The 14841-nt window shown below is 47.2% G+C and overlaps 1 protein-coding gene across 10 annotated transcripts in view; it reads left to right on the top strand.

Annotated features, from left to right (window-relative positions):
* The window catches only part of RREB1 (ras responsive element binding protein 1), a 135192-nt gene that overhangs the window by 23180 nt on the left and 97171 nt on the right, over positions 1-14841 (top strand). For 2 of the 10 annotated variants that reach the window (XM_060163742.1, XM_060163743.1), the window contains exon 2: positions 10726-10756. The exons of 5 other annotated variants lie outside the window; for them this stretch is intronic. The gene's annotated coding sequence lies outside the window, so the exon portion shown is untranslated. Of the gene's footprint in view, positions 1-5135; positions 5243-7824; positions 8146-8910; positions 9094-10725; positions 10757-14841 lie in introns of those variants that run through there. 3 more of the 10 variants (XM_060163744.1, XM_060163746.1, XM_060163745.1) reach the window with 3 other exon arrangements.

Raw genomic sequence — 14841 nt, 5'->3', positions numbered from 1 at the left:
AATTACTTCCATGAAGTGGACCTGGTGAGAGTGTGATTACAGTCTGCTGACCTCAGTTCCAGGGCTGTGGCCATCTGTACGGTGGGACCAGCACTCACCCACGATGAGGCTCCCAGGTGTCCACGGAGGGCGATGGTCACTTTTGATGGATGATGACCTCACAAAGGTTTCCAGGGGCAAAAACCCTCCAACCATCATTTCAAGAATTCCAAAGCAGTTTCACAATTCTGATTCTAAGAGAGGTTTGATTTGCAAGGGGAGTCTTTCAGTGCCTTCTCTTGCCTCTGTTTTATGGACGTTAGTAATTATCTTTTTGAAGAAAATAGAAGTGAGTTATACATTCTTCCTTAAGGATTTTAGTTTAGTTTATCTTGAAGAATTTTTTAATCAGCTGGGGTTTTCCACCCTTCGGTGGCGGGTCCCAGTGACTAGGCAACATGGAGATAATAGTAAATAACCAGGCTTTTTGTAAGAGATGTTATTTGAGGAGGGGGTTATGAGTACATACTAAACTTAGGAATACGTAAGTAAAGTTTTCTCTGAACTTACCTTCCTTTTGGAACAGGAGAAAAGATGATTTTTAGGCATAATGGTGCACAAAGTAATGACTAACACTCTCTAAAGATATTTAAATCTATTAGAGCATAAATACGTTAGTTCAAAATGGATTGAGTTCTGAACCTTGATGCCTTCAAGAGTGCTTTATTATCAGGTGGCTTGTAAAAGGCACATTGTCAATCAGATCTGTTGTGTTTCCCACAGAATTTCATTAAGAGGTGTGCATCACTTCACATACTCTGTAGGAGAGGGGACAGTGAAACAGAAACTTAATAGAAATACTGAGGAGGGGAGAAGGTAAAGCCACCCCGGCACCTGGGCCTCCTTCTTTTTCTTCCTAACTCTGCCTCTTTGAGATGTTCTTTGAGAACGTGGAGGAAGCTGCGTGTGGCTGGGGTCGTCGCCCTGGGTCTCCCTGCGCCTCTGGATCTGGGGACAGGAGTGGCTTGGCACTGGGAGTCCTTCCCCAAAGCTCAGCTCAGTGCTGACTCTTCCTGTCCCTGGCTTTCCAGAGAAGGCCTGGGAGGCTGCCGGAAAAGGGGGGTGCTGAGAGACTGCCTCCCCTGTCCCCTGGGCCCTGGGGGAAGGAGCCGCCTTCTGGAACGGGGTGCAGGGAGGGGGAATCCAGAGCAGAGGGTGGACAGGTGGACGGCAGTCACTGCCATTGTTTCGGTACAGACGAGGCTATGGTTCGGAAGTTGTTGTCTGGCTGTTGGCTTTTCCTCTTCAGAGGCTGGCATTCATGCGATACATTTATGGTTTGCTAACATGAGTATGACACGCATGCACATTTTTGGAGTATTGAATAGGCAGTAAAACAAGGCAGCTAAAAGCTAAGCAGCCAAGTGCTAAGTTAGTTGTTTTCCTGATAAACGGAAACTAGCCCGAACTGGCCAAAGTGTGGGACTCGTGTACCCAAGCTGCTCTAGGTGGTACTTTTTGTTTGGTCTACTAAAAAAAGCAATGATTTGGAAAGGTGCAGTATCCGAGAAGGGAGTGCAAGGCTCCAGTTCTGCTCTCTGTGGTCCTGGAAGGAAAGGATGGGAGAAGTCTCCTCCTCTTCCTCTCCCTGCCCTGGAGCCGCGGCTGCAGTTTTCAGAGGATGGCCTGGTGCTACGCCCAGCGGTGGTATTTTATAGTATTTCTCAGTCGTTTTTTAGGATTATCAGTCATCGCTCGCAGGGTTCCTTTTCATTTTCAAGGGCATCCAGTCTAATCGTTCAGCTCCCTTTCAAAAGGCTCCCTCCCTCCCTCAGGCCCAGTCAGGAAGATTAATAATGTTAACTGATTTACTTCGCTGCAAAAACAGCATTATTAGTTAATTAGACTTTTACACCTCAGTCAGATAGCATTGTGCACTTTAACTCAAGGATGTTAAAGACCTAAATCTGAGAAAAAAGAAAAGAAAGAAAAAGGACAGGCACTTTTCCAGTTTAAGCTGCACGTTGGTCCATGTTAATTAGGCGTTTGTCCCTCAGTCTGGAGGTGACAGAAAATGCCAGTTACTGTGGTATTTAACTGACATCAAACTCCTGTCCAAATAATTCAGTTGCGCCCAGCCTTCTCTTTTAATTGGTGGGAAGGAAAACTTCGGCACACACCCAGAATAAGGAGGAAATTGTTAATTACATTTAACATTTAAAAATTTCATTCTGAAGGACCTGAAGAACACTTGTGTGTGTTCTTTTAAATGAACTATCCAGTTGAGCTTTTTAAAAACCATAACAACAGAATCTCCTCTCACACTTGAGCTACCCCAAATGATTAGCCCTTGTAAGTCTTTAATAAATGACAGTTTAGTAATTGTTGTTATCCAAGGTCAAAAAGTGGTGAGTTATTATCTAGGGCCCTTATAGATTCATGTATGATTGGCACTGTTTAAAAAATTGATAATTAATTTTCTAGCTTAAAGTCAGATTTCTTTATCAGTACTAGAAATTCACGAGGATTTAGGTGCCAAGCAATATACACGTTTTAGGAACCAATATTTAGTAGCACATTTTAAAAAATGACATGATGGTTTTGTAGAAGTAATTAGATAAAACATGCTTTTTTTTTTTTTTTTTTTAAGATCTTAAGCAACTTCTTCCTAGTCGCCAGAGAAGGTAATTTTCAGTGACAAGAGTGTAATTTACCTTATTCATGAGGTATGTAAAAACAATTCCAAAAATAATGAAAAGATTTCTTCTGACTATGGGTAGCCTTATTGGACTTTTCAACCTCCCTGGCTTTGACTGTGGTTTCTAGCCAAAGGTGCACACGTTTGAGAGGTTCAAACGCTTCATTTTCAGTACTGAACTACTTTTTCGTGCACTGAATGAATGCAATATGTTAACACTCCTGTATGGCCCAGAATTGCTGGGCTGCCCCTTGGCCTGCCTGCCTGGTACTGGCTGAAAAGGTACCATTGTTTGTTCTGCAAACACTGGGTGATGTTTGTTTCCAAGGTGACTGGTTCTATTGCTGCCCTTTAAGCAAGGGGGGATGGGGAGAGAGAAAGTTGGCTTTAAACACCTGAGAGCATCCTGTTCAGGATACAGTCTGTGTGTATGTGTGTGTGTGTGTGTGTGTGTGTGTGTGTGTGTGTGTGTGTGTGTGTAAGTTGAAATATTATTTTAACTGAGGTAATGGGAGAAAAAGGGATAGTGTGGAAATGGGAGGAAAAGATAGATTATCAGTAAGTTAAAAATATCAGTAAGTTCCGATACACAACAATATACTTAGAGTGAAGGTAATGGTATAAGAAATGTTAGACTAAAAGATCTGATCAGACTGAAATTAACTGTTTTTACATTTGAAAAAGTAAAAAGTCAAGGGAAGAAAAAATATTTTAGATGATATCCATTGAAATGTTAAGATTATTTTTGCATGAACTGCAGTTCTTTAGCTGTAACTTGTAAGCAGCATTCAAATGAATAAAGTTTGAGAGTAGTATCATTAAAACTGGTTACTGATCAAGTACCTGGGCCTTCCAAAAAAGTCAGAGAACAAGAGATATAAACAGATTGGTTTCAGTCTTAAGGTCTATAAATTAAGAAAAATCTTAAATGATCGAACTGTATTTGTGTTGAAAATTTTCCAGAAAGATAACAACAAAGATAAAAAGCCTCTTTGGGGGATGTATGATTGATGTATTCATCAGTGAGAGATTTTTAAGTTCAAATTAGAAAGAAGAAAAAAAGTTTCCTCTTTTCCTGGTCCTCCACCCCCTTTTTTAATTAAAAAAAATTTTTTTTTTATTGTGCATGGATGCTGTTAACAGAACTTTGCCTTTTCACTCCTATCAGGTTTAGTACAGTTCATGCCCAGGTTTCAGTAAACATTAACTACTTTTATCAGGGCTTGCAGTGTACTGAATGGCTAGCAAAGAGAGTGTACTGCAAGAGACAGATGAAAATGAGAGAGTCCAAGGTCACATGGATGTTGAATTTTTTTTTAATTATTGAGAATTTAGGGTCAAGTTTCACACTTTCAATATCCTCTCTATGGTTTTGTGGGCCTAAGACAAGGACACTTGGTCTGGCCTTTCTCTGTCCTGGGGTTAAAAGAGATTTCTTCAGATGCTCCCTCTGAATGGCAAGACAAGTGATTTTAAAACAGTTTATTCTTTCCTTTTCTTAAGAAAATTTTTTTCAGGACTGCCTTCTAGGATGAAAGGTTCTCAAGGTCCCCCCAAAGAAGTACTATAACATATATCGTGATTATTCTGACGATCTGATATTACAGGGATTTCCTTTTTTTTCCTTTCTCAGAGATTGTTTGGGATTGCCCTCTGAGCACTAATTTCATTTCCGGAGTTAGCACAGTGAAGCCTGCTAGATGAAATATCGCCAAATATAGAGTAAACGTTCTCGTCTCGGAAATCATGTAATATTCTAAAACTTTCCCCTGTGTCTTCTTTCCGAAAATAGGAATGTGACTTGTGCTTTTCAGTGAAAAGGATCTGCACGTTTTAAAAACTACAGAGACAGTAAGAACTACCCTCTTCCTGCCCTTCATTGCAGGCTGCCCCCTAGGCATCCGTGGCAGACACGGAGGGTGGGGCTGCGGAGCGCGCCCGAGGGTCGTGTCTCCTTCCCGGAGGGAGGCACCGACCGAATCGAGGCTGTCTGTATGGATTTCGGTTCTGGGCTCCCGGCGGCCGGGCCGGGGAGGGGCCTGGGAGGACGCCGCGGAAGGCGGCCGGGCCGCCGGGCAGCCGGCCCTCCTCGGGCCGCGGAGCCTTCGTGCACTGGGACCGTCTAAGCTGAAGTGCGTTCGCACAGCAGAGCGCGCGGCGGCCGTCGTCCCGGGACTCGCCCGTGCCCGTCCCGCCGCGGCGGCCTGTGGGAAGCGGGCGGTCGACGGCCGGACGGCGGGGTCGCGGGGCGCTGGTACAACCCGGGCCTCCGCGCCGTCCGCCCACCTCGGCGCCCGCGCGGGGCCGCCCCGTGAGCGGGCGGCGGGGCCGTCAGTCAGGGAGGCGGGCGCCGATTGGCCGGTAGGCCGGCGGGGGCGGACTGGGGCGGGACGGGGGCGGGGCTAGGCCGCCTTCCCGTGGGCAGCGCCGGCGTCGCTTCCACGAAAACCTTGACGCGCTCTCCTGGGGCCGCGGCGGCCAGGCGGCAACCTCGTGGGCGGCTGGAGGCCTTCGAAGAGCCCGTCTAGTAGTTGAGTTCGTTGTTTAGAAATGGGTTCCTCTCAGGTAGAGATTTGAACACATGTGCGCCCCGAATGAAGTGCTCCCTCATGTTTTTCCCCCTGGTGTTCGCTTGAGGCCATTTAGCCTGTGACCACTTAAGTTTCCCGAAGTTTTGCATGGGCGTGAGCGTGCCCACTCGCGTCTTGTAGTTGTTGCCCAGAAGGAGTCCACGTTAAAAGGTTTGGCTTACCTGATGGCCGTTTTAATGAGAACAGCGTGTGGCTGAAAGTGTGTCCGCAGAGCGTTTTGGAGGAGGAGGCGGAGGCGGCCGGGGATGAAGAGGACGAAGAGGGGATGCAGCCTGGCTGGGGGAGGCATAAGTGGAGGAGGAAGGACAGGGGCAGCTTCTGTGGGACGGGACGCCCGGGGCAGCGCGGCGTCGGGTCCTTTCTGTCCTCTTCCGCCGTGTTGGGCGGCTGTTGCCTCTTTCCCATGTGACCCGCGTTCTGCGGATGGAGGCCGAGGGGCACCACGGAACCAAACAAGCCACCGTGGCCTCAGGTTTTAAATCCCCACCCCCTCCCGTCGCAGCAGTGGCGGCGGCGGCGGCAGACCGCGGGCCTCTGTCCCCCGGGCTCCTCCGTGGTCCACGTGGTCGTAGTAGCGATGAGCCCATTGCGCCGGGCGCCGGCTCCACGTTCTGCGCTTCATGCCCCCCCCACCCCGCCCCCGACCCGGTGGGGGGACGGCAGGGCCTGTGGGATCGCTGGGCCTTGCTCCTGGGACCTGAAGGCCGCCTGCCACCAGGGCCCTGCCCAGTGTGCCCTGTGTCCCCGCAGGCTTGCCCGGAGCTAGCACCGGGGCGTGCGGGTGGTCCCTGCCTGCACCCCTGTGCCATCATGAGGCTGGTTCACCCACCCGGGGCCCTCGTCCGTCCCCAGGAGCAGCTCAGTACCTAGAGCACTTCCGGTGAGCCCTGTGCCCTGACTTGTCTCGTTTTTGGTGTGCCTTCTTGGGTGATCACTCTTCGCTGGGCTGCAGCGTCCAGTGATTCTTAAGACCAGGGGATTCAGGTTCAGTAGGTCTGTTGTGAGGCTGGGCCTCGTCCGTTCGAAAAAGCTTCCAGGGTGATTTTAATGAACAACCCTAATAATCAGCTTTCAAAATTGTATTTATAAACAGGTTACTTGTACATTTATGTCTGATGAGACAAATGAATACATTTGAGCCACTGGGATTTTTTTTTTTTTAATAGAGTTAGGAAATGACACAAACCTTTAAATTCTCCTATCCGATGCTTGTCTGTTGCAACCCTGAGTTTCCTTTTCAGCGAGATAGTGTGGTACCTGTGCTAGACCCCTGATAGGCCGTCTGCACTGGCAGGTGTAAATGCCACTAATTAATTTTTTAAGAAATTGGCGCTTTGACAGAATTATCAGGGATGCCGAATAACTGGGACCAGATGTTTCTTTTGTTAAGGCCACGGAGAGGTAAGGTCACACACAGGTAATAAAGCTACTGACGTTTAATCCCTTGGTCGGTGGCTGTGGATTTAGGGATGCTGAATAATTTCTTTAGAAAGGGCTGGAGAAGATGTCGTTCCGTTCTGGTTTCTGCCGGGCCTCCGCCACCCCCCCCACCGCTCTTGCCGTGTTATCTTCTGTAGAGGTGTTTACTCAGTTATCATCGGGCCCAGCTCTTGTTAGAAGAGGGTAAATGGTACTTGGGCCTCTTTATCTAGACCCTCTTGCTCACCATTTTGCCACAGCTGAAGGGACAGCTTGTGCCTCTAACTGAATCCATCTTTTTTTGCACTCCTTGACTGTGAAACAACAGGAGAGTCGGACGCTCATCATTTCGAGTGCAGACTTTACAGCCTCTGAACAGCCTCTGCTCTCGCAGCTTATGAATGCACCATTTGTCGTCCCGTGCACAACTGTTAGATACAACTGGCCTTGCAGCCCACTCTGGCTGCGACCAGAGTGCATCACTGCGGCCTTTTTTTTCCCTTTTCCTTTTTTTTTTTTTCTTCTTCATTGCTTCTGCATAGGCCAGATTTTTGCTTTAAATACCACCATTTTGTCCACACTAGTTTCTTTGACCCAGCTTACATTTTTCAAATATAAGTTTCAGAAATAAGGCTTAATTTGCTCTAACTGTTAGTATAGAGGTTCTGAATAAGTGCAAGTATTTTACTTTATTAAAGGAAGAGATTAGTTTTGTGGCTATGTGCTTTCTCTCTCTCTCTCTCTTTTTTTTTTTTACAATATTGTAGAACCATGTGCCTTTGAAATTTTATTTTAAACTGGGTCAAAGTTAGAAAGTTGGGTTTTTTCCTAGATCATTATATCTCCTAAGCTTTACACAAAATCTCTTTGTCATCCAGTATCTTCAGTTTAGATTTTAAGGGAAGCCGTTACAAGTACAATGTGGTTTTCTAGAATATTTGAATATTATCATTAGAAATGACTGTTTATCATTGTTTCTTGAAACGGGGTTCCATCCCCAAATGATACCAGTAGTGTTCAGAATCTCACTTCTGTTTTGTTTCTCTCATTCTTTGGCCTTGTAATTATTTATGTGTTACGTATGCATGCATTGGCGTTATTCCTCCTTTACGTTTTATTTAATTGCATTTTAGGTGAAAGGATGTATTAACATATTTTTATACTGTGCTTTACATATTCAACAGCTGGACCAAATTGTTAGTCCTAATTGCTTTTAGGCCTTGCTATGGCTAAGGAGACACATTTCTGTTAAAACAGCAGTAAACATCCTACAGCAACCAACTCTACAAACCCTGACATCCTGGAGTTTCCAAAAATGAAACAGCCATTTGCTGAAAATGAAGAAGCTCTCTGTAGTTGAATTTTAAAGTAGATGTTTAGGTTTCAAGGATTGTATTCACTCGTCTTTAAAAGAAGACATGGAGGCCCCGGGTTGCACTTGAATTTTGAGACATACAGGTATGTTTAAAGGAAGAAAGTGTAATCGTTTGTGAGATTCATGGCTTCCTTTTCATCTCACCATTCAGAGGGGGAAAATCTGTCTTTTTGTGAGCACTGTCTCCTACTACCTGAAGAGTCCTTAAGGTCGACGTAAAGACTAAGCAGCTGCAAACAAGTTAGGGGGCAAGTTAGGGGGCAAGGGTTTCAGGGTTTTCAAGAGCAGTGTTCTACCTTGGAGTCTGCTGTTAACTTGTAGAGCATGTTTTCCTTACTCGGTCCAGCGTTTTCATGCTTGGTTTTGATCTCCCCCTTTAAGCTGGGTAAACTCTCTTTGGACTTTTTCTCCCTTTAACCGTGGTTTCTTGACTGCCCTTCTCATGTGATTAATATGTGTGTTGCTTAAAATGGCAACTGAAACATCACCAGGTATTTTCACCAGGTAGAAACTGCTTTTCCTGTGTCAAAACAACCAGTGTGGCTTAGTTGATGCTTCTGTTGCTAAGCAGGTAAATTTCTGGTCTGCAGGCTGTCTGTTAACCCCGTAAATGCCTAATATCAAGCAAAAAACAGCAAGAAGAAAAACCACCTTTTGCTTCCTTCTCCCGTAGTGCTTTGTTCTGGAGGGTAAAAACTGGGCCTCCCTCACCCTTACCTCCACTTAGCTGTGTTCAGGACCCAACCTCGATTTCCATATTTCCGAGGGGAGGAGGAGAGTTAAGAGATGGAGAGGCCTGGGAAGTTGGTGGAGAAGACGCCCTGGGAGCTGGCAGTGAAGGTCTCCTGCTGTAGGATACAAATTATGGGTTTGAGTCCAGTCAGGAATGGGTTTAGCCTTTTTCTTTGGGACTTTTCTCTGCAAGTCTGCCTTCAGTTGCAGCCTGGCTGTGGGGGAAAGAAGAAGAAAGAAAGGGCTGCTGTGCGCATCCATTTGCCAGAAAGGAGTTAACAGAGCGCACCGCAGAACAGGTTGGGCAAGACTGTTAAAGCAGTGATGAAGCCTCCCCCTTCTCCTGCTCTCCTCCTCTCCCTCCCTCTGTCCCTCCCTCTCTCTCTGTCCCTCTCCTCTGGCCCTCTCCCTCTCCTCTGGCCCTCTCCTCTGGCCCTCTCTCTCTGGCCCTCTCCTCTGGCCCTCTCCCTCTCTCTCTTGCCCTCTCCCTCTCCTCTGGCCCTCTCCTCTGGCCCTCTCCCTCCCTCTCTCTCTGTCCCTCTCCCTCTCTCTCTGTCCCTCTCCTCTGGCCCTCTCCCTCTCCTCTGTCCCTCTCCTCTGTCCCTCTCTCTCTGGCCCTCTCCTCTGGCCCTCTCCCTCTCCTCTGGCCTTCTCCCTCTCTCTCTGTCCCCCTCCTCTGTCCCTCTCCCTCTCTCTGGCCCTCCCGCTCTCCCCCTCTGACCTCCTCTATTCCCCTGCTCCTCTCCCAGGACTTTCAGACATCTTCACATTATCCCCTGCTCCCCCGCCCCCTCCCCACTTCAGTGTCTGGCTCTCCCTCTCTCTGGCAGGACATTTGATGTGATGAAAATACTTTGTGGCAATGAGGAGCCTGTGCAAGAGGGCTCAGCCTTGCCAGCTGTTTCTGGAGAAATCCATGTCTGTGCCCTTAGTCATGTAACATAGGCCCCATTCAACAGAGACATTCTTGAGTGTGCATTTATGCCTCTGCGGGACTGCAGGGTGGACGGCCTGCATGGGGGCTAGGAGGGGGTAGGGGGGTAGGAGGTGGGGGGGGAGAGGAGGCGGCGAGGTCGGGGTGGGGGTGTGGAGGGCAGCGCGGGGGAGTCCTTGCGCTCCAAGTGCCCCTAAGTCATGAGATGTTGCTTTGTAAAGCGTCTGCAGTTTGCTGGGACGTAGGGATGTCTTGTGGCCGTCAACTTGGAGAAACTGAGCTCTGTAAAAGCCAGCTCTGGTCTGACGTAAGTTCTGCGTGGTGTTTGTGTCTAATCCCTCCGTAAACATACCATATATAGTCATGCTGGAGCTCACTACAACACACGCTGCAGGGGAGCCTCTCCTGATGCAGAGCCCGTGCTTAGAAGCAGGCTCAGGCTATTTCTGGTGTGTCGCTACTTTCTTTTTTCTTTTTTGGAGGGAGGAGGCAGGAGGCTTTTTTTCTTTCCATCTTTACACTGTTTGAAGCCTGTTTCTGATCCTAGTCTGTCTGGCACTGTGAAAACTCAAGAAACTGTATCCTCACGTGAGGAGAGACTGAATTCTCTTTGTACATCTGTTTTAGAATAGAACCCTTGTTTTTCTTAGTATCTCTCACACCACACGCGTTTCACATTTTATGGTCCCCGGGGTTCTCAACTGCTTGTTTTGGAGCATCTTTTAACCCTGTGAGGGTGAGCTCTGCCCCGTAGCCTGTACTGTCGGTGACCGGTGGAGAAGTTGCTTTCGCGTTTCCTCCGCCGCATCCTCCCCGAGCTGTCCTCATGCGTTTACAACACTTCACCTTCGCCTTGCCAGGGCAGAGCATCAGCTCGGAGTCCGCAGAGCTGAGCGCAGCCGTTTTCCCCTTGGCAGGGCTGGGTCTGTGGAGCGGAAAGGAGACTGTACTGAGAAAGAAATGCAGTTGTTTTTTGTTTTTTTTTCTTTTTCCCCAGGAATACCTAGGATACAGCACCTCAGCTTGGAGTGAGTGAGCTGCCCGAGGCATTTGCGGTTCAGATAAGAGACTTCTTCCCTTTCCTGCTCTTCTTTTCTTTTCCTTCCTTCCCCCCTCCCTCCAAAGGCTATTGCTTTTCTTCTCAGGCCACATGTACTGATAGCCCTTAAAGAAAAGGTGGTTTGCCACTCTGGGGTGTTTGGGTATTATGTAAAGAGACAAGATGGGGACCTTCACTACCTTGTTGTCTTTCATTGGGCTCGTCAGAGTGAATTATATCTGACCGTGTGACAGTTAATTGTACCATCCTTCCCGTTTCTTAAGCTGATAAGCCCCTTTCTGTCTGCCTCCATCAAGCCTCTTTGTTTGAGAAGTTCCTAATGCAGTAGAAGAACAGAGTGACAGCTTTCTCATTTACTGAAGTCTCTGAAACACATTCATTATGCTCTTTATCATATCTTTTTTAGAACTTTACTCCTTTAGAGTATATAATTGAATTGTTCCAAGTAGTACAAAGTTAAAACTTCCTTAAAAATATCAGTGAGTCCAGGAAAAAAAATTAAAATATTTTTTTAGGTGCTGTGTTTTCATTTCAGGCTATTAACAATGCTTGGTAATGTTCAGAGTAAGACACTGGGTACTGCCAGAGTACCAATTACCAGTTATGGAAACAGCAGTTGCTTAGCTAGTATTCAGTTGACTCAAAAGTAATATATCACTTCTGTGGAGGTCACTTATTTGGCATTCTGAGGTCCAGAATCTTTAGCCTGGGCGTGAGGGAGAACCAGCGGGGTGGCGGAGGGGGAATGCAAGCTAAAGCTTTCGGAAGCCGGGCAGGCGGAGGAGGTCCGGTGCCGACACTCTTACCCTTGGTTCGTGATGGTCCTTTGGGCCCACACTTTACCACTATTTATTCTCACTGTAGATACGGCCCTGACCACCTCGTCTCCCATTTTCCAGTCCACAAGAAATTAGAGGCCAAAGATGGTGGTTGAGGGTGGAGAAGAGCCATCAGAAGGAGACGCACTGAGAGCAGCAAGAAGGGATGTCCGGGGACGAGACAGGAGAGCGCAGACAGCACGAACAGAGGGGCCTTCTTTGTTGGTTCTTACAACTGCATGTATATCCACATGCTCTCAGTGCGTCTCCGGAATACAAATTTCAGTTAAAAAAAAAAAGCATGGCTGACTGAGGCCCACGTGGCCTAGGAGCAGAACTGAAGCGGGAGGGTTATGACACTAGTTTCCGAAGGCACCTTGTGTAATAGTTTTTCATTGTAGTGATCCTGAGTCATCACCCAGGAAGGTTAGTTAATCATATGTTGATTCACCATGCTCTGCTTAAGGAGGTGGGCAAGTTAGAAAGATACTGCTTAGTGATGTACACCCAGGAGTTGTATAACGTCTCGATACTTCCCCCACAACTCTCCTCAGTGATGTGCAGCTGCTTTATGAGCTAACGTGAAGCATTGGAATCAAACTTCCGGTGGGTCCAGGTATATACCAAAATATTAGTTATTTTGACCAGATTTGCAGGAAAAAAAAGTGATGCATTAACAGGTTCAAATGGTGTCCAAATACCATCACGAGGGTACGAGGGTCGTTTTTCTGTATTCCTAATGTGAATTGTTCTTTCATATTTTTAATTGAAATAATACACAGAATGTCACGGAGGTTGTTTTGTTTGGCTGCGTTGGGTCTTCGTTGCTGCGCGCGGGCTTTCTCTAGTTGTGGCGAGCGGGGGCTCCTCTTTGCTGTGGTGCGCAGGCTTCTCATTGCGGTGGCTTCCCTTGTTGCGGAGCACGGGCTCTAGGCGTGTGGGCTTCAGTAGTTGTGGCTCTCAGGTTCAGTCGTTGCCGCACACAGGCTCTAGAGCGCAGGCTCAGTAGTTGTGGCGCGTGGGCTCATTGCTCCACGGCATGTGGGATCTTCCCGGACCAGGGATCGAACCCATGTCCCCTGAATTGGCAGGCGGATTCTTAACCACGGTGCCACCAGGGAAGTCCTGTCATGGAGTTTTTAAAGCAGGGGCTAGAGAAGACCCTCTATCTGGTGGGTACCACAGAAGTCATAGATGCCCTGGGAGACGGAGTCTCTGTAGAAAAGGAGTTCTGAGTGTAAGGGAGGCCTCAGAAAACTTAAATATTAAAAAAATTTAATCTTAAGCCATCAGATGACAAATGGAAGGAAGGAGTGTTTTTTTTCCCCCCTCATCCCAACTATAGGCTCATTCTAAGAACCATAGGATTTAGAGCTGGAAGGGACTTCAGAGATCACTTGGCCTGTTTTTATGAGTTTGCCTTTGTTTTAGTGTGTATTCTTCCACAAATAATGTCTGTGCCCACAATTGAACGTGTCACCTGGAGGAGCGTCCGTGTGGCTGCTTTGGCAGGAGGGCTCATCCTAACTTGAAAAATTAAATGTGCTCACTTGGCAGAGATGATTATATATTTTTAGGTTTCTTGTTAATTGTATTCTCAGTAGCTCCATTTTATAGATGGAGACCCCTGCGGGACTCTGTGGTGGTACACCAGAAATCTCCCTTGGCATCAGTAAGTATTTTTGGACATTTTCATGGAAATCCCAGAGTTGAAAACTTCCCAGGGTAGCTATTACATACTAGTAGTTCTCAAGCTACTAAAATTCACAAGCTGTAAAATTTTAATTTTATCTGCTTAAGCATAGAGCGTTGCTAGGCCTAAGTTTTAATAATCATACTCATACACGTATTTTAAATACATACTAGCTTCTAATAGTACTAAATTTAAGCTTTTTGTGCACTTAGATTTGCTGTAATGCATAGTTAACAAATAAAATGGTTGGTATAGACTTTCCTGCTCCTGAATCAAATAGGTTTTGTGTTTTGGTTTTGTTTTTTACTAAGAGAAATTGTTCCTTTTGAAAATGTAATTAGTTTTGAAATTTGGTCTTCTGGGTATCCATGGAAACTATATACCTCCTGATTGCCATGCTGAAGGTGGAAAGCATTCTCTTATGGTGAGCTGTTTGTGACTCTGTCAGGGAAGGGAAAATCTATATGAATTGCATATGAGAAATAAGAATTAGTTCTCTGGATGTTAGACGCTCACAGCAGATGGAAAAGTAATAAAACCTACTACTTCCCAGGAATAAAGGAGCGGGTCTCGTGCTGGCTTTTTGGAGTGTGGACAGCGCAGAGAGGGCTTGCTGGAGGGAAGGGGCATGGTGGAGGGTGGAAGGGCTTGGCCTCCTTCTGTGTCATGGCCTGTGAGGACCTGCAGCTCGTTGCTTGGCTCGGTTGAGATGATGTGCTCATGGCATCCACCAGTGGGCTGGCCTCAGCGACACCTGTTGAGAGGTTGGGATGGTGGGGCTGGAGGAGTAGGGAGGGAAGCATCCAGGCCTGGGTTTGAGCAGCTGCTGGCTGCCCGGAGCTCAGCCTCCATGAGTCATCTGTGGGTCTGGAGGCCAGCCGTGAAGAAGGAAGGGAGCGTTCAGTTAATGCTCTGTCGCCCCCAGAGCACTCTGAAGGCACCACAGAAATTGTGGGGCAGTTATTAGCAGCTCTGTCCATAACGTTCATTGTTTGTTTAAATGCTTTCCCCCAATCTCGTAGTCCTAACCTTTTATTTAAAGTAAGTGCTGTGGGTCTGCTTCAAAAGCTGACGAAAATGGCTTTTATTGGACATCATCGCTTTATTTGTAAAGGGAGAGGTTGAAACCCAAAGAGAAGAATTTGGTCAATTGATTTAAGGTTGTTGGAGGATTGAAGTGTTACTTGATTGCTGGTCTTATCCAGGATTTTGAGATTTCAAGGAAAAGTGGACAATGCCTGCTTGTGTCCGAGGGATTCCAGCTGTCATATGATCTGCAGACCAGCCCCCGAGCGGCAGCACGGGCAGTCTCTGTGCTGAGGAGTCCACGGAGAGAGCTGGCTTTGGAGTGCGTGGGACGTGCCGGCTTGGGAGTCATGTAGCCAAGAACTGGTTTTGGTCGTAGCCTTAGGTCTGCATAAAAGTTGCACGCCACGGGGACGTGACATTTGTATGGCCTGAGATTTAATACTTGGCGCAAGTTGGAGGAGGTGGCAGGAGTGAGTGCGCTGCAGTCCTGTGCCTACTCGTTGGCCGTGGGGC

The sequence above is a fragment of the Lagenorhynchus albirostris genome, chromosome 10, assembly GCF_949774975.1.
Source record: "Lagenorhynchus albirostris chromosome 10, mLagAlb1.1, whole genome shotgun sequence".
NCBI lineage: Eukaryota > Metazoa > Chordata > Mammalia > Artiodactyla > Delphinidae > Lagenorhynchus > Lagenorhynchus albirostris.
This window is presented reverse-complemented; position numbering and strand designations above follow the sequence as displayed.